The sequence below is a fragment of the Nipponia nippon genome, unplaced genomic scaffold (genome assembly GCF_047370975.1).
Source record: "Nipponia nippon isolate SJK-2023a ecotype South Korea unplaced genomic scaffold, ASM4737097v1 scaffold_23, whole genome shotgun sequence".
Taxonomy (NCBI): Eukaryota; Metazoa; Chordata; class Aves; order Pelecaniformes; family Threskiornithidae; genus Nipponia; species Nipponia nippon.
This window is the reverse complement of record NW_028262340.1, coordinates 1602263-1621100: the sequence shown is the minus strand read 5'-3', so window position 1 is coordinate 1621100 and position 18838 is coordinate 1602263. Positions and strand designations below refer to the sequence as shown.

The 18838-nt window shown below is 44.4% G+C and overlaps 1 protein-coding gene across 3 annotated transcripts in view; it reads left to right on the top strand.

Moving 5' to 3' along the window:
• HIVEP3 (HIVEP zinc finger 3) overlaps positions 1-18838 on the top strand; it is a 315453-nt gene that overhangs the window by 195577 nt on the left and 101038 nt on the right. For all 3 annotated transcript variants that reach the window (XM_087760919.1, XM_087760921.1, XM_087760920.1), the window contains one exon: positions 13957-14051. The gene's annotated coding sequence lies outside the window, so the exon portion shown is untranslated. The remainder of the gene's footprint in view (positions 1-13956; positions 14052-18838) is intronic.

The window sequence follows — 18838 nt, the reverse complement described above, 5'->3', positions numbered from 1 at the left end:
CGATAGCCCTGTCTGTTGGCAATATCATAATGAACCGTGAGCCAGCGGTGACGAAGGGACCCAAGGGGTGTTGAGGGCTGGTTGCATTCCCAACTTAGGGTAGGGTATGGTCTTGGGGTAAAAGGCTGACTAGATAAGTGTGTGACTGGACATGTGCTCCCCAAAAGTAACGTCGTAAGGTTAAGTTGCGGGTTGAATGCTTTAGAGGTCTGCGTCACTGCTGGAAGTGATGGGGCGCCGTCTCCAGCCATTTCATCTGGTGAAGATGCATGAGTGGTTCTTATTTAGGTCACAGGGTATAGGGTTCACAAAATAGGTTGTGAAACTCTGAGAGCTTCCAGAAGCTTTCAAGGGGTTTAGGAGGAACATCCTGGGCCCTGGACTTTTGGCTGGTTCCTCCTGCCCCAAGCTGCTGGGAAATGCCCAGGAAAAGGTGTCGGACAGAAAGCCTCTCGCCATTCCCTGCTGTTCAGGGTGAGGCAGTGAGGACCCGAGGGATGCAGCAAGTGACCCGGGGCCAAAGCAGTGGGTTTGTCACTAACAGGAATGTGTTTCAGAGTTTTCCATGAGCCATCGCTGACTCTCTAAATAGCTGTCCACGGGTTTCCTGTGTTCCCTCCTGCCCTTTATTCAGTTTTCTTGGGTTTGTTCCCTTCTGGGGAGATTTACTAATGTAAATTAAAGCTATAGAAAAACTGAAGGTGGGGCTAAAATGAGTTGAATAGAAATTAAAACTAAAAAGTTTCATAAAGTTCACGTGTTTCAGAAAGCACTGGGATGGCGCCTGCCACCTGTAAAACAAGAGCAGCTGCTGGGCTGGGTCAGCTGTGACTTGGTAACGGGCTGGTAATTTGCAGTTGCCACCCTATTGCCACAGGGGTGTAAATCTGATAAACTCCCTTGGAGGCACTACAGCCACGCTGGCTTATATCAGCTGCAGAGGAACGAGTTAAGGGTGATGAGCTGGCTGGGCGTAGGGAAGGATGGAGAGGTAATGCCTGTTCCTTACGGGGATGTATACTCTGGGAGGATGAGCATTGCGTGGTGTTTCTGGAGTTGCTCTTCTTAGAAGAGCTGTTGACAGCAGGTATTATTTGTACAAGTGGAAACAGCGAAGCGATTTCTTTACTCAAATTTGAGGTCTCTTGGCATCCTAGCTGGATTGCTGCTCTGAACTGGGACGTTTCTTTTGCAGGGGACGTCAGGGCTGGTAGGGGCAGGACAAAGCGTTCTTGTGTGTATTTGAACCCACTGAAAATGTGTTGGGTCTTTGCATGTTTTAAAGAGGAAAATAAAGTTTTGGTCATGTTTAAAAGAAAAATGCCTTCATTTTGAAGATGCGGAGTGTTTGACTTTGGAACAAAACACTGCAATGAAAGGTCAGGCTAGAATCAAGTGCAAAAATAGAGTTGTAGATATCTACAGAAGAATGTGAAGCTTTTCTGAGTTGGAAGGGAAGTCGACCTGGGTGTTTAATTACCTCCCGCAAACTTGCCCATAGTGCTCAGGTATTTCCTTCATTACTTTCTCAGGCTAAAATTAACAAAACCTGAAGAGAAACCACTCTTCCCCACCATTTCACCACTCTGTTTACGTGAGAAAATTGGCTGGGACACAACAGTGTGACCACTGTAGTTTGGAATTAAGTGTACATTTCTTCTGGAAGTGAGGATCTCTGCTGGAAGTTATCCTGCAAGAATTCAGAAATGTTTCTGGCCAATATCCTTCTGTGGAAAAGTGCGTGCCTCAGTTCCCACTTCTGTAAAATGGGGTTAAAAATATTCTCCCTCCCTCCCAAGAGCATTGCTACACTCCCTCCACAGCAGTTTGTAAAACACCACAGAGTTTTTTCCACCAGTGTGAAAAATGCTAAATAAAAGTAAATTGATACTATTTTAAATAATATTCTAAGTGCTTCATGCTACAGTGAATGACTACAAATAACTATGAAAACACATTATGGTAAAGATTCACCGTTACGGTTCAGGAGCACTCTAGGCTGGGGAAGCTATTGCTTTTTAGCACTGATGCCCCAACAGCCACTCAAAAAACTGCTGAAATGGGTAAAAGAGATCCAAGAATCGCCTAAGACCTTCCTCGCACCGTACGAGAAGACCTGCCAGCAGTACGGGCTGGATCTTCACATCTGATAGCATCCTACAGTAATGACTCACTGTCTAATGAGTTTGCTGCCGTGGTTTGTATCATTACTAAGGTAATCCTTTTTAATTCAAGGAGGGTTTATTAAAACCGAACCCTTGCTGCTTTTGCAAACCTGCTTTGATTGGCGCCGTTTGCATTCAGAAACAGTAAAGCGAGGAAGGCTAAAACCATTACTGCCAAACTGAAGAATTTTTTCATAACCCTAAGGCAGCGCTGTGCTGTTTTTCTGCTGAAGAAAAAGCCTGCAGTGTTGGTTTTATTATGCATTATGCAGGTTTTAGGTCTTTAAAGAAGTTAAGGGAAAGTCCCAATTGAGGTGTTGGTTGCCTTATAGCCTCCATGGAATATAGTTGCTTTTTGATTCTGCCTGTAATTCATTGCCATAGACATGGTTTGCTGCTTTTGTGTTTTCATCTGTCATCCACCTGTGGGGATTTGTTCGAAAGTTAGAAAATACTTTGCCTTCATATTTGCATTAATCAGAATTAGGAATTATTGAGAAGATAGGAGATGGTATGCCAAAATGTTAAATCAGCGGTTAATTTTTTTTAAGTAAACAGGTGTAAAAGCAGAAATGAAGTGTGTGAACAGAACAGAAATCCTCAAATCTTATTTCTTCTGAACTGGAGCTAAGTCTTCACTGGCAGTCGGGGATGTATCGAGCTTGTCCTGGGAGGCTTCTGGTTGTAGATGTGTCAGTTGTGTCAAGCACAAAACCTATCAAAAAAATCTAAGCTGGCCATTGCTGTTTAGGTTTTTTTTTTCTTTTTTAACCCATTTTTGCCATCTTAAATTAATTTGAGTTACAGCTTCCTAAGTGAATAATAGGTTTGTCATGTACTTTAGTAATTTCTAATGCAAATCAAGGTGATAAACATCATCCTTTTTTACATGGATAAGTGTGCTGAGTTTCTCCCAGGCAAAACAGGGCTATTGGCTGGTGAGGACTCTGACACAGGGACAGAGGGCTAAAACGGAGAAGATGCTTGTGAGGGCTGTGGGAAGAGGGCAGGAACTGGTGCCCTGGTGGTGAGCAGAAAGTTTAAGTTAAAAAAAAAAAAAAAAAAGGTTTTTTTGTTCTTTTCTTGAGAGCAATAAGCTCTCAAGAAGTAAAGAGTCTGAAGCTGGTGAGGGCACTTGTTGCAGAAAATAGCTTTGGAAAGGTGCTTGCTGAAAGCCTTCTCTCTATTTTGGTAAATAAATGAGAAAGTCAGAGATACCGCGTCCATCCAGTCGCAGCAGCGGTGGGGATGGTGCTGCCCGCAGCCTCCGTCTGCTGGCATGCAGAGAGCAGGCTGCCCGCCGCCCGGAGCGGGGAAGAGCAGCATGGGAACGTCCTGAAAATACACACGCAGTTTCACGCGAATGGAAACTGCAGCTTTGCATGCCTTAGACCTCAAATAACTGAATGAATGTGAGTGTCGAGGGGGGTGGTTTAGAGAAGCTCCGATACTTGGTACTTTTCTTCCCTGCTTTTGCACTAGGTCTGTGTCGGAACTAAAATTGCCTTTCACGAGGCAGGACAAACCATCTGGAGTGGTCATTTTTGTCCCGCCTTGCTAGGTAAAATATTTTGAATATTGTACTTGGGAAGCTGCTTTTGGAATACGGTCATGGATTATATCTCTACTCAAGGGTATGCTGTTGCATGCCCGTGTGCAGAGGTTACCTGCCCGTGTGCCATCACCAAGACACCTACTTAAAAAGTGATATTTTGACTCAATTTCCATCTCTGTTTGCCTTTGCACTGGGGTGGCTACTTGGTGCTTGGGCTGTCACCATGCGGAATTGTTCCCGGTGCCGGTGAGCCCGTTTGCGCGGGATGGGTGTGTGCATGTGTGAGAGCGAGTGCAGGGGATGTTTTCCATCTAACAATGTTATTTCTGGCACCGCTGCTTTTTCTGTAATCACTGTGGAAACTGTTATGCTTGGGGGTTCATCAAGGAAACACTGTAAGTTCTTCTAGGGAGAAATACGTTAAGCAAGTGGCTGAGATACTGGTTTCATAAGGGCTCACTTTAACTGGGAACAGTGTTTTCAGGAGATTTTTACTGGCTGTGTTTCTAATGGAGTCGAGAAACAGCGTAAGTGAGATGGCAGAGAAGAGCACCCCGCATGGTAGAAAAGGGGCAGTTTGGTGTTTGGACTCTGGTGCTGTGTTATATGATGGTGTTTCAGGAAAAAAAATACAATAAGTCAGATTTTATTTTGAAGAGGAAAAAAGTTTGAAGATAGATGGGATGGTCTGGGCCCTGTCTTAAACACATGTGAGAAGTTACAGATTAATGTGATTTATGGTGATAGGGTTTTTTTAGATCCGTTAACGGGTGTCCTACTCTACCATGGCCACAAATGGCTGTTAGAGTAGACCAGCGTGGCTGAGGCTGGATTTGGGAGCATCTCTTGTGCACCACGGCACGGGGGGAGCACCGCGGGTGGGGAGAGCCCCTGGCCCCGCCGCTGCTGGAGGAGCCACCTCCAGCTGGGACCCTGCTCCCAAAGGGGCTCCAGACGCACAGGAGTTTCTGTGCCACGTCTTTGTGTGTGGTGAGGTGGGCCTGATGTGCAGGCAGGACTGGGGAGAAAAGCATCCAGTATGTAACGTCAGGGAGAGGATGGCCTGCAGCTGGGGCATGCACTTCCCATGCCACGCAGCCCATGGACCTGCGGCTGTTGTCGCTCCATGTCCAAAGACAGCGGTGAGGATGTTCGTCCTGCTGCTGCGGGCTCACCGTCAGTGCTGGGCAGTCTTCTCGTACTGTAACGGATCAGACAGTAACAGAGTGATACGCACAGGCTGCGCTTAACCAGGTAGCATGGTATTTCTTACAGATAACATGACATTTCTGGATGGATACAGTAACAACACTGTTCACAAATTGGGAAGAAACTTCCAGAGAACTTTTTAAACTCATTTTGTAGGTGCAGCACAAAGCAAAGAGGTCCTGAGCACTTGCAAGGCTGTGAAGTACTGGCATTTTGTGCAAGCATTAGCTATTAACTCTCACTAAACTACAGTTTGAGCTGTTAAATTTTCCCAATTCCTCCATAGATGTAGAAATAAGCCTAATATTTCTCCTCTGTTTGTGCTTCACATACTGGCGGGGGGTGTGTGTGTATCTTTATTCATTATCAAGCAGCTGATCTGGCCCAGTCCAGGGACTGGATTATGCCATTGCTGCTGGTCAGAGCATAAGGACCTGACATGCTGTAGCACATCAGTTCACCTCGCTCAGCAGCCTGTCTCTGGAGGATGCAACAAGCTTTGCAACACATCGGCCGTTGGATAAAATTCTTCCGTTCTGGGCATTCATGTTCATTGTTATTAACCACTTAGTTATAATCAGAGTAACACCATCACGTGCTAGAAATTGCACATATTGGAAAAACTGGCCACGTGGTCCCAGCCTGAGGGACCTTACCATTGAAGGCAAAACTCGGAGGGAGATAGTGCATAGACAGGGGGAAGAGAAAGGGTTACGGTGGCCAGGCAGTGAGGTGGGTTTGCTAGCTTTCATGTGTATTTTATTTGTGGTACTTAAGAGTGTTCTTTTTCATCGGCATTTGTGGACAGGCTGATACCGGAAAGAGGAAAGGAGGTTTTGTCTCTGCTATACATATTTGATGTTTTGCATTTTAATAATTACCTTAATAAGTTACTCAAACTCGCCTCTCACTTTATTTTGGGATCTCTGGAGGCATTCTGTTTGCTTAACACTCTTAAGGTCTTTACAGCTTTCAGCAAATGATTTATTACTATTGATTTATATGGCACCCAGTACAAGCTTCGTGGCAGGAGTGTGCAGAAATTATGGTTCTTCCAGGACCACTTCACCCACCATTGAAACAGAGACTCCTCCGATTAACAGGAGAGCGGAGAGCGAGATGGACAGATTCGTACAATTTGATGACCTCAGCAATTAATTATTTATTGAGCTTTTAATTTTGCATCCATCGTTCTAGCTCTTGTCTCCCCTGACTTCCCAGAGTAGTTGCACAGGGAGGTAAAGCATCAACAGATACCTTTAGAGGGGGAGGTTTGCAGCTCAGCTGTGCCTGTGTTAACCCCTGAGGCTCTGGAGAGAAGCTAATATCTACTCTTCCCCTGGGTATTTCAAGTCTTCAGAGACCCTTAGTTTTAAGCCTGAGGAGCTGTGTTTTCCCCAGTACTGTGAGCTGTAGGGCAGATGATGGTGTTAATCCATCCTGGCCCTGGAGCTGGTGTGTGCATAAGCCTCTTTTTCCTCCAGCTGTGGACACAGAGGGCTTGCCATTGTTTTTCTTAGCATCCCGTATCACTCACAGCTTGGCATGAAAACTCTGCTTTCCTTGGGTCTCGTGCTTCAGGGCTTCCAGCGGATATCTGCAGGTATCGGGAGGGTATCAGTTTTCCTAAATGCACAAGGAGTTGAGGATGTTTTGTCTTGTTTTTTGGCTTTTTCCCACTCTTTTGAAGGGTCAAGGGTGGCCTCAATGGGTAGAAGGACACTGAGGTTTAGGATAATCTGGTGCTAACAAGCATCAGCTTTCATGAATGCAACTTGTTTCCTTCCTTGGCTGTGTTGTTTTGCTCGTGGATTTGGGATCGCTGTATCTGTGACCCAGAAGGAGATATCTCATGAGATATTCGTGGGGTTTTCTTCTTCCCTTACAGCCAACGGCACTATGGGACCTCTGCACACCTGATCATTTCCGGAACCTCTGGAATAGATGGGAACTTGTGTGTAAGCCCCAGAGCAGCCAAGTCTCCTATACTTGTGCTTGTAGCTACTCGCTTTTATAGAAGCCACCAGAAAAATGTGCAGGACAAGAGAAAAGGTGATCTTGTGCTCCCATCCAGCCCCCAGCTGAAATTATGCAAGATCTGGGCATGGAGGAGTGCACAGAGCAGCAGTCCGGGACCGAGCAGACCCGGTCCCTCTGCTTCATCTGCTGAAAGCAATAGGTACGCCTGATGCCTCCCACTGCTATAATGGAAGCAAGAACGGTCATTCATCATTTTAGAGCAAAAAAAAAAAGCACAAATCATTGAGGAGTCCCCATTAGATGGACAGATCCTCCCACCAGGTTGGGATTGTTCCTAAAAGGTCTGTGACGTAGGAAATGAAATGGTGAATAAGGAGCTTTTTGTAGTAAAAGTGCTTTCCTCCCAAGCTGGACAAATGAACTGTTGAGTCCAGTTCTTCCATCCTCCGCTCCTAAAGGGATGCTGCGTGATCCCTGATGAGTGGAAGCAGATAAACACGATCCATGCGCTGGACTCGTCCCACAGCCAGCTTCAGGCTGGTTCAGATCAGGCGTCAGTGCCGGGAACAGCACTGCAGGGCCCCCGCGCAGGGAAAAAACATCAGATAACCAAACCTCTTACCACACACTTTCTTTTCCCCTTTCAGAGCTACAGTATTTTATTGATGAACTGGGCTCGTTTGCTCCGAAAGATCCACTTTTCTCTTCAGCCCGTTCCATTTGGTGCTGTGGAGAGAGCTGATGGGAATCGCCACAATAAAATTTTAATTAAATGCCAGGCAATAATTTGCAGCGAGTAAATTGTGGTACCTGCAGTATGCTGTTGACATCTGTTCACAGACCCAGAGGGCCATTAGTGACTTTGAGAACCAGGAGAAAAACACAGGTCTACTTACCTTGGTTTTTTATTCTTTCAGTCCAGGGCAGACAGACCTATTATGTTTAATATTTTATAGCAGTGCATTGTTGCCATCCTTCCTGTGAGTCATTTTTCCACAAGAAACCCGTGCTCCCCGTGTTATTTAACCCCTTTAGAGGGTTTAAAGGCAGATTGTAAATCTTCTGCAGAAATGGTCTTTTATATGCTGTGTTCGTGCCACCGCATTGCTGCACAGTGCCAGGAAGCAAAAGCTGCTTTAATATTCAGCCATCTGCACGCTCGGGGGAAGGCCGGCAGCGCACCGGAGACTGGCACAGACGTCCCAAAATCACTTGGAGGCTCAGGTTTGAAGCTGTGACCCAGGCTGCACTCTTCTTGCATGGTGGTGTTTTCCCCCATGTCTGAGTCTGCTGGAGCGCCAAATGGAGATGATGATATTGAAAATCCATATCCTGGAAAGGAGCATTTCCAACCCAATAGTGTGAGGATGTTTGTCCAGCCTTGAGATGTTTCAAGTGATGGGATGACTCTTGGTGGAGGGATTTCCTAATGTTCATTCAACTCTTCCCTTTCCCTGTTTTGCCCCGTGCCATGAAGCCTGTGCAGGTACCTTTGAACTCTCACGTTTCACATTCTTGCAGGCAGTTGTGTCCACCTTAAAACATCTCCAGTGGCTTTGCTAAATGATATCTTGAGGTCTTTCTGGGTTTTAGTTTAAGAAAATGACTCACTGGTTAGTTTTGGACATTCCTTGTGCTTTCTCTGTGTTTCTGACCAAAGAACCTGCACCTGTGCACAATTATATTTTGTTTTACTGATTTTTAGCAGAGCTCCTGCTATGCAGCCTTACAGGTTTGAGGACAAAAATACATGAGTTTCATTTAAATAACTGTAGTGGAAACTTTCTATGGAAAGAAGATACCCCAAAAAGCCCCAGAAAGAACAAAGTAATTGCCTTACAGAATGACTTCCTTTTGCTGCATTGTTTTCCGTTTGCATCAGCCGTTTGTCTCCTTTGGGCTGTGCAGTTGTGGTTCTTTGGTGTGTCATCCAGCAAAAGTACAGCAGAACTTCTGTGCACAGAAGAGAATTGCTACTTTTTTTTTTTTTTTTCTTTCTCATAAGGCAAAAAAAACCCCCAGCTGCGTGTTGTACAAATTGGGTCTGTGACATGAGTGGAATTTAAAAATTACAATTAGTCTTGGATGCTGTGCTCAGGGTTACACTTTTGTGTCGTCCTTCAGATGAGAAGGTTGAAGAAAGTGAGTAGTAGCATAGAAACTGCTAATATGTGAGAGCTTCTTGACCAGTGAGGTGAAAATACTGTGGCATTTCAGCATGTGCAATGCGGAGTTGTGCTTCTGTTGACCACGCTGTGGCAAATAGAGCTCATCTTGTCACAGGGTAGCTTTATCAGGCTGCTAAAGCCTTAAAACCCCCAGAAGGTTCTGGTTTCTGCTTTGGACCTCAGCATGACTGCACAGACTGTTGCAGGGAACTGCAGGCAGTGTGATTTCCCCCCTTGCTGGTGATGGGGTGGGAAGGGTGGTGTGAGCTTTCTGGTTGCTTGCTCTTGGGAGGACCTCGGATATTCATATTTTGGAGGCTGGAAAGTGAAATTTTTCATTGCGCACTGCTAGAAAGATTAAGCAAAGATTTTTAGCTTAATGAATCATTAGTACATATGTTTGGCCATCTTATTTTTTACAGAAATAACTGTCTATATGATGCTTTCTGCTCAGAGATGGAGGCCAGTGTTCTGCATATAGATTCTGGTGGTTTTTTTACACTCTTTTCTGTAACTGATTACATCCTAAACTGAAGACTCATGAACTCCTGGTTCAATCTCAGTTCATAGCCTCATTCCACTTCCTTTAGTTTGGCGGAGTACTTTTACTCTGCAGAAGTGTCAAAAAGTTAAAAGTGCCTAACACTTTCCCATACCTGTGACTCTCTTTGCTTCTCTTAATGATTTCTAAAGGCAAAGGTCATGCTTTTTAATCTTGAAAAACTTCTAAAATACCATACTGAAGCAAAATAAAACCAACGAGCACCAGAAATGTGCTCGTTGCCACATGAATAATTTTTCTGTTGTTCTTGATACGCTGGTGATACGGCTGTGGGAAAGATGAATGAATAGCTGTAGAAACTGCCATAGACACTATGTCATGCTTGACAGCAGATTTCTTTTGAGAATATTGTGTTTATAATGTGTTTACAAAACTTGGGAAGGAGGGGCTGCAGATCTCCTGAGAGTCTTCAAGTAAAGACATTACCGTGCTTATGATGCTGCAGCTATCTGCTGCATCATCTGGGCTGGAGAGGCAGCTTCATGGATCCCTGCCAGGCTGGGGAGGTTCAAGCTGCCTGGCTGAGGAGGCATGTCCTGTCCCCTACAGGGACGTGACTAACGGGGTTGCATCCCACCCTTTCGTATCACCTTTTTTGCTGAAACACTTGGTTTGAACTTGCAGTGGCCTGCTGAGCAAATGCCCAGAAGATGAGAAAGACAGGACCTTCTGGTCTCCTTGGTGTTACAAAAAGCTACCTGGAAGTTCATAGTTTAATTGATAGTGAGCGACCTTATGAGAATACGGAGCCCGATACAGTCAGAAGTGTATATTTGGAGGACAATCCAGAGAAATTTCCTTCTCAGCTGCTAATCGCTTATTTCAGAGCACCATAGACTGCTGGACTTGTTTTTTCTTTTTATACTTGTTTGTGGCTTGTAGTATCTTATGCTAAAATTGCATCTCATTCACCTCAGACCACAGCTTCAGGCTTCTGCATGGCTTCTTGCTTCCTGCCTGGGAATGTGAAAATAAATGGTGATGGTGGGTTTAGAAGAGGTGCATGGAAAACAAAGAACCGGCTTGGGGAGATTGTCTGAGTTTCCCCAAAGCAAGAGATCTGTGCTAAGTGGCAGGCTGGTTCCACCTGAAAGCACCAGCTCCTCACGGGTGACGGGAGTTAGCTCAACCTGGCAGTGTGGTCACTCCAACATGATGTGGGCTTTAGTTTAATTCCCTGGAAGATGACAAGAAAGTCCTGGTTAGGCATAAGCTTAATCTTGACATTGATGTTAATTAATCCTGATTCATTGTTATAAGAGTATGAGGCCAGGCAGGAAATGAGCAAAAAGCATTACTGAGAAAAAAAAAAAAATCTCTGATTTCACACTTCAGGGTGTGGGGAGGGAAAGCTTTGAAGATGCAGTGTTCTTGCTGCCATATAATATATTAACTTCTTTGGTTTTGGCTCATGAAGTACTCTTTTCCCTCACCCTTAGAAGCATCGGATGTAATTAAGCTCAGAAGCAATGGCCCTTCCCAGCTCTTTCCTGTCAGCAGGGTGAAATAGCACATAAACGGTGGATTTTCTTTTTTTTTCTTCTTAGTGGGTGAATAGCCACTACAGAAATTTAGTTCCTCAGTGCTGTATTACCTCCAGAGAACCGCAGCTTTGCTAGTACCTGTTCTCAGCTGCTGAATCAAAGACCCTGGATGCTTTCAGTTGCTCATTTAATTGGCTGCATCTTGTCCTGCAAGTCTGCTTGGGATGCAGCACTGGTGGGGAGGTGGGATGAAATCCTGCCAGCAGCACTGCAGAAACCCACTACTTTGTCAGAAAGCAGAGCTAAATGGTATGTTATCGCCCTGTTCAGAGTCATTGCAAAGGAGACTTGCCAGACGTCTCTGTGCTAGACTAGTTGTGTGATTTACAAAGTTGTTTTCAACCCGAAATAGAGATTTTTCATCTAAATGGTTTTACAAGCTTTTATTCACCAAGAAGGGAGAAGCAGCAAGGCCCTTCCCTGTCTGAAGAGGATGGCCGGAGCAGTGAGCTGCCTGGTGTATCTGGCAGTGCCACCGTCTTTCAGAAATGCGTAGTGAAAGGTCATAGGAGCTCTGACCCTCCTCTGGCTTAGTGAGGACAACTTGGCTGGGATATGAATTTTTAACTTGTGTTCAATCTGCTTTCACAAAGCCATTGCCTGGAGACAGAAAGCATGCAGCCTTATTAGAGAGGGTGATAACAGCTACTTTATCTCAAGTGCCTGGACTGCTGCTTTTTTTTTTCCCTTCCCCTTTTTCCTTTTAATCTGATATTCTTTGTTCAAAACCCAGAAGGGGCAGATGCCTCCCAGTCAAGATTGATGTAGCTTATCAGTAGAAGTCTGCCTGCTATTTCATAGGATGCTCCCAAACTAAATTGGGGTAAAGGCTGGAGCTTCAGCTTGTCAAAGACAGTGCGAAAGGAAATCTGTTCAGATGTTTATGCATCAGCAAGGTGGCAAGGCCAGCATTTATTCCCATTGGCATTTCAGCTGTTCTTTGTGATTAGAGATGCCCTGGAGAAGCCTCAGCAGTAGAGGAGTGATGCGACAGGAATGTTCTGCTAAAGCCAGGGCAGTTTTGCGCTGGCTAGCATCACTGTGTGCTTCTGAAATGCTCTCTTTATTTTATTTTTTTTTAAAAACTTTCCTATTAAAATGAAAATTCACTTCTGTTAAAAGCATCTGTAATGCCTGCTCTGGCACTGAATTTTCCTAGCTTATCTACAGCCAGGTGGCAGCGAGGGCTTGATGATGCTGAGGGGTAGCAGTGGCTTCAGTTGAGCCCCTTTTGGTCTCTTGAGATCATTGGTGAAGATCTCGACACAGAACAGAGACTGCCTGTCCACTGGGTGTGCAGAGGGAAGATTCTGCGGCTTGGTGGCGAGGCTGGACCAAACTGTCCCTCTGCCACTCGAAGGAAGCTGTGAGACCCTTTACCAGCCCAGGTGAGGTGCCTGTTGCAGCCTCCGCTGCGGCTGTCAGCAACCTGCCAGATTGGGAGAGCGGCTTATTATAAATCTATATTTGGACTCAATGAAAATTGCTAAAATTATTTGCTTTCACTCATCAGCCACCAAACTCCAGCCCCATCGTTATTCTGTGCAGGTTACTTCTAATGAGGAATTAGTGCTCTGAGCATTTATGTTGCAGCCTTTTACCTGCGAACGAATAGTTTGCATGCCATGTGGGAAGGCAGATCTGTTCAAAAATGAAACTGTTTTGAGATCCGATTATGTACTGCCACAAGCAGGGCATTTGGAAATATTTGAGCAAGACCTCTATTGAATTTACTTTAATATTTCCCTTAGTAGAAGGGTCATTTTGAGATTATACCACTGGACAAGGCTCTTCTTTTATTGTGGCGGACCCTCTGTATGACGTTGGCACGTGACTTGGTCTCTTCAAGTCTCTGTTTCTTCTCCACTATATTGACATAATAATACTTCTTTCCCCTACCTGGTCTGGGTAGATAGACAGCAGTTCGGGAAGATGGGCTGCCTGTGTGGATCATGTGGTGGATGGAGCCATGGCCTCAACTGTCATAATGGAGTTTATTAATTAACAGTTGGGTTATGTAGGTTCAGCTGGGCAGTCACTGGGTTGCTTCCTAAGGATTTTTTTACCCTTTGAAACAAAGAAAATTAAAACTTTGAGGTAGATCCACCTCCTCGACACCTCTTCCTGATGGACGGTGCCTTAACTTTTCTGATCCAAATGTTGGAGAGCCCACAGCTGTCCTTGAATTTCTGTCTCAGTGCTTTTCTTTCCTTAGTCAGGAAACTCTTCCTAGTGTCTAACCTGTGTTCCTTGGTGCGATTGAAGACCATGACATCTTGTGTTACTCTTGACAAGCCAAGAAGATAGTTTATTCCTTTCTGTTGTGGCCCTCTTGATGGGTTTGAAGACCATTATGATGCCTCCCTGTTGTCTTTACTCTTTAGTCCAGATGAATATGATTTTTTCACTGATTTTTCCAGTCTGTGCTTTCTTGATCTCTGTTCATTCTTGCCATCTGCATTGGAACTTTCTCTACAACTTTATTGAAGTGCAGTGCTACATAAATGAAAAGTTCTCTTTGTGTATCTGGTGAACGGTACACCTCTCTGTGTATCGCAGCGTGGTGTTTGGCTTTATTGCAGTAACGTGACTGTGTTCAGCTCCTGCTCAGTTTGTGATCCATGGTAATCCTGAGGTCCTTTTCCAGAAAAAAAATAACCTTTGTGAGCTGATATTTATGTCCCTTGTGACTGTGTCATTTATTATTCCTGTCTTAACATTGTTCACTCATCATTCCTGAATTGTCTTTTTCTTTTTCTCTTTTTTTTTCCAGACCATTTCTACAATTTATCAAGATAATTTTGAATCCTAATCCTGGCCTCCGAAGTACTTGCAGCCTGTCCCAGCCTGGTATCAGCAGCAATTTTAGTAAGCTATGTTCCATCATTCAAATCAATTATAAAGATACCAAATTGTGCTAGAGCTAGGACACCTTGGACACGCACTTGATACGTCTTCCCCTTTGGCAGTGCGCACTGTGGCAGCATCCTGCAATGCTGCATTTGCCTTGCAAAAGGTACGAAAGGCAATGCAGCTCCCTGGGATGATGAGATTTGTATCCCAAAGCAAGCGATTTCATCACCCCCTTTTAAGATTTGTAATGAGAAATAAGTTTATTTGCCATATCAGTGCCTGAACAAGACCCCTTATGTGCAGGGCCAGGAGTTAGAAAGAGTAGAAGCTATGCTTTCTTGGAAAATCAGCAATTCAACTTTTCCCCCATGATTTTGTTACAGTTTTCTTTTTTTCCTTCATTCTCAATGGAAAGCCAGCCTTCCATTCACACCTTGTAGCTGCCCTTTTGGAAATACTTGTTTATTAAAGAGAGTTTGGGGCTGAGACCCAGAGGGAAGGAAAGCAAATGGTTTGTTTCATGACTTACAAACCGAGGATGCAGTTGTGGGCAATGGTGGGGATGTGTTGGACCCGCTGGGGGTGGCAGCAGGTATGTGTCCGAGTAGATGGTCTATGTCCTTTGCTTGGATTTTTGCCCTCTGGCTCAAACACTGCATTTCTGTATCAGTGGACTGTCACATAGGTTCATTTTGGTGGAGATGGTGAAGGGTGTAGTATTCCAGGATGTATGAATTTCCATGGGGTCCGATAAATGAAGCTTTATAGACCAAGCTTATATTTATAACGCAAAGGGGCAGAGCCAGATGCTGCCCGCGGAGACCAAAAATATAGCGGACAGCCACTGTTTATGTCCCTGTAACTGTTGGTGTTTAACAAATAAAAAATGAAAACAAAACCAGTGGTTGGACCCCAAAAGTAATCAGTTGCAAATGAACTCAGATGAGAATTAGTTTCTTGTTTCTCTCTCAGAAGGAGTATAAAGCTGGGTTTTCTTGTTAGCTGCACCTAAATATATATGTGTTTGTCAGAATAGCTTTTGGTTTCAAACCTCGTCTTCTCTGTGACATCTGCTGTTTCTGGAAATTTAAGCTTAAACAGGAATTTCTACTTGCCTTTCTCCTCAGACTTCATAGATGTGATAGTGAATTAGGATTTCCAGCACCTGTGTCACAGGGCCAGGAACGCTGTGCCCATGTTGCAAAGGAGGAAACTGAGGCACAGGAGGCCAGCATTGTGTTGGGTTCACAGAGTGAGTCTGAATGAGAAATGCTGATTCTCATCCTCTCGTGTGACCTGTATGCCTTTCCCAAAGTTACAAGAATTTTAGAAGAAATGAAGTTCTGTGAACAAAGACTTGCAATTTGATGTTTTCAAGGACTTTAACTACATAAAACTGATTTACTTTGGGAGAAAAAGCCTTAAATATCCCTGTAGAGAGTACATAATGTGAATGATTTTGTATTTATTCATTGCATTTCACTGAGTGGATGAAATCTCTCCTGACCATAATGGAATTATATTTGGATGTGCTATCTAGTGCGGTGGTGTTAAAAGCAGGTACACAAAGAGAATTCTTTTTGGTGAGAGGGGAAAAAAAGCTTACGGTACCAATAAATGATTCTTACCACCGCAATAATCCTAATCAGATTAATTAGGATTAATTTAGCTGTCTGGCTTTTATTTATGTGAAATAAAAACACGTCTAAAGAGTTTTGTTTAAAACCTTTATGAGTTTTAGTAATATTTTTGACTTGTTTCATATGGTGCAATGTATAAATCTCTGTCTGGTTGGGCTTTTAGGGAGAATTATATTGCATCCAGCATTCAGAGCCAGCCATTAGTTCTCCATCTCCTCTTACATCTTTTGTTGTCAGTAAATCCGTCTCCTGTCACCTTTCCCATATTGCCTATCTGTAGGTGGCCCAGCTACCCCTGTGCTAATGTCTTCGAACATGTTACTTCTCTTCTTGCAGCTTCTTTTTTGAGAATTGTACCAAATCTCCCCTCTGGCAGCAGCCTAGTTCTGCTCCTGATCTTCTGGTATGGTCAAAACCCCTGTCTGCGTAGCATCCGTGCCCCATCCCACACGTGGCTTCTTCCCTCTGGAACAATCCTTCTGTAATTTTCCACTTGTGTGTCTCACCAAAAGCCGTATCTTTTCTCACTTGCATATGCCACTGACTTTTCCCATCACTTTTTTTACTGCTTCTCTCTCTTACTGTTTTCCATTTCTGAAAAGCTGTTCAGATTTTCACAAAACAAAACTGTATGGCATTGCATATGTGCTTGCCCATATGTATCCGCGTATAGTGAAGGTTGCAGAACAGTATCTGTCAAATGAGGTAATTTCCATCAAATTCATCCCTCTGATCTCATTTCATATTTATTCCTTGGAAAGCTTCAATCAAAATATTAAGCTAGCTTTGAGTTTTACAAGTCTGAAAGACCAGAAGATTTTCCCTGTGAAAATAGCTGCATGGATGCTGTGACCATTGCTCTACGTCTTCATCAGTTACATGGGAAGGTTTGATGTCATGGAGCCACAAGCAGCAGCCACGTGCACTGGCAGCGGCTTCTCTGCAGAGTCTCTTCCTCATCGCTTTCAAATCTCACGTGACTACTGTTTTCCCTTTTGTTTTAATTCAGCTTTTCTTTTCCTACTTGGTTTCACAGTGCCATGAACCTCTGGTGTTTTTCAGGCGTATCCTTCACGTTTGATCTTGCTAGGATTCAACAGTGTCTTCATGGATGAATTTTCCTGTGCACTTTCACGAAAGGGCAAAGAGCACAAGGCGGTGCAGAGTGGACACAGCATGGCCTGTGGAGAAGTATTTGCTCTTAGTAGAGATTTTATTATCCACAATGGTTTTTGGTGGGCACCTGAGGATGTGATGTCCTCTCAAGTCCTCGTGTCAGGAGTTAGCTGGAGCCTATTTCAGGGAGAGGGCACCCCATGGTGTTGGTGCTGGGGGTGCGTGTGTGCAGGGGTGCACGCTGCTGCCAAGGGCTGTTTTCCTTTCCTTTTCCATTGCTTTACTGGTGCAGAAGGGTGTACCGGAGGTGCCAGATCAGGATATGTCCTCAAGTCTTTGCATTGAGGCCTGGTTTCACAGCAGCAATGGCGTTCCAAATCAAGAGTTCACACTGCATCAGAGTCGTTTCAGACCCAGGATTGGCTGTCAGAAACCAAAACCCTTCCCCAAAGCTACATGCAGCTTTTTCTTTTCACTTTTTAGTGGGAAATATACTTTTATTTCCAAAATCTTTGTCTCATCCCTTTACATTCCTCTCTTTAAGCCCTGGCATCTTATTACGTTGGCAGTGAGGTGTTCAAGACCAATTTTGAACCTCCTCCCCTCTTTTTTTTTTTTTTTTCAGTGTTTTCTCTCAGCTTGGTGGCATGCAGAAGTCCTGGTGCAGGGTGTGAAGTGCCTCTCCACACAGGAGTGTGTATCACTGCTCTTATGTCATCCTTTACCAAAATAGGGAGGCAATGTTTTTTAACAAGGTAACACACACTCTATTTTAAGCTGCTTCTAAAAATAAATTCCCGCACAAGTTGGTGTTGTGGCAGCAATGTTTTATATTTTAATTGGGGCTGTTTTCTTAAGATGATTCATAGAAAGAAGATGAGCTTTACTAGTTTTACCCTGGGGTGAAACAGCGTAGGTTAGTTGCTGATTGTACATGAAGGTCTACGCGGCTGCGAGGACTTTTCCGATTAGCTCTACGGTTGCTGGCTTTTCCCCTAAGGCTGAAGTGTCGCATTAAACACTGAACAAGCTCTTTCTCCCAGAGGTGTCTGGTCGCTAATACAGCACATTCTGTATGTGGACAGTGTCCCACAGTGCTTTGGAGAGTTGATGGCATTGTCACATCAAATGAGAAATAATGACTAAGGGAAGTAATGAGGAAAGAGATGGTTCCTCTGGGAAATAAGGTGGAGATTTAAAAGATGTTGCATGTGTTCAGAGCTACAGGGAAGAAGTACAAGAGCCTGAGATATTGGGTGAGGTGGAGAAAGGCATTGCAGAAGTATCTAGAGAGCAGAAGAGGACTCTGCCTTCCCACACCGTCACCACATGTCTCAGCATCGTGGGGGGAACAGCTTCCTTGCTGTAGCTCCCAGCATGTGGGACAGGTTTGTTCTTTTTAATATTAAGAAGAACAAGTCGTCTTTGCTAAGCTACTTCATGGTGACCATTGCCCAGTCAACCATGTGAGCAGCTCACAAAGAAAACCTTTGGCCTCTTGTCCAACACCAGGCTGTGTCATCTCCTGGGACTAGCGCACACTTAGAGATGATTTAGGGATGAATGTGAAATAAGGAGAAAGAACTGAAAGAATTGAAGGGAGCAGAAATGGCTCAAGTCCCCTGAGTAGACTATTTAAATGACTGTCAATAATGGTGGTTCGTGTATGTTCGTGAGAGTGGCAAGATCTCAAGGTTGTTGTCTTGAAGTCAAGTGTCTTTGAAAGGCCAAATACCCCAAGAACTGTGATCTCTACCCTACCAGCTTTGGGACAGCAATGCTGAACAAATAATTGCCACACTGAAGACAATGCCCTTGTTTGCTCTTCCAGTAGATTTGGAGCAGAGCAGCAGGAGGCTTGGCTGTGTCTGGTCGTGGTCCATGTCAGCAGGTCTCATAGGCAGGAGGTGACCCAGTGGCCATGGATTTTCCACTGTGGGCCTAACAGCTTCAGGGGATAAAAGACAAAGTGCTGCTTCCTGTAGGGTGTTCACATGAACGATCTGGGATCGTGGAAGACATAAGGTTGCTTTTACTCCACCCAGA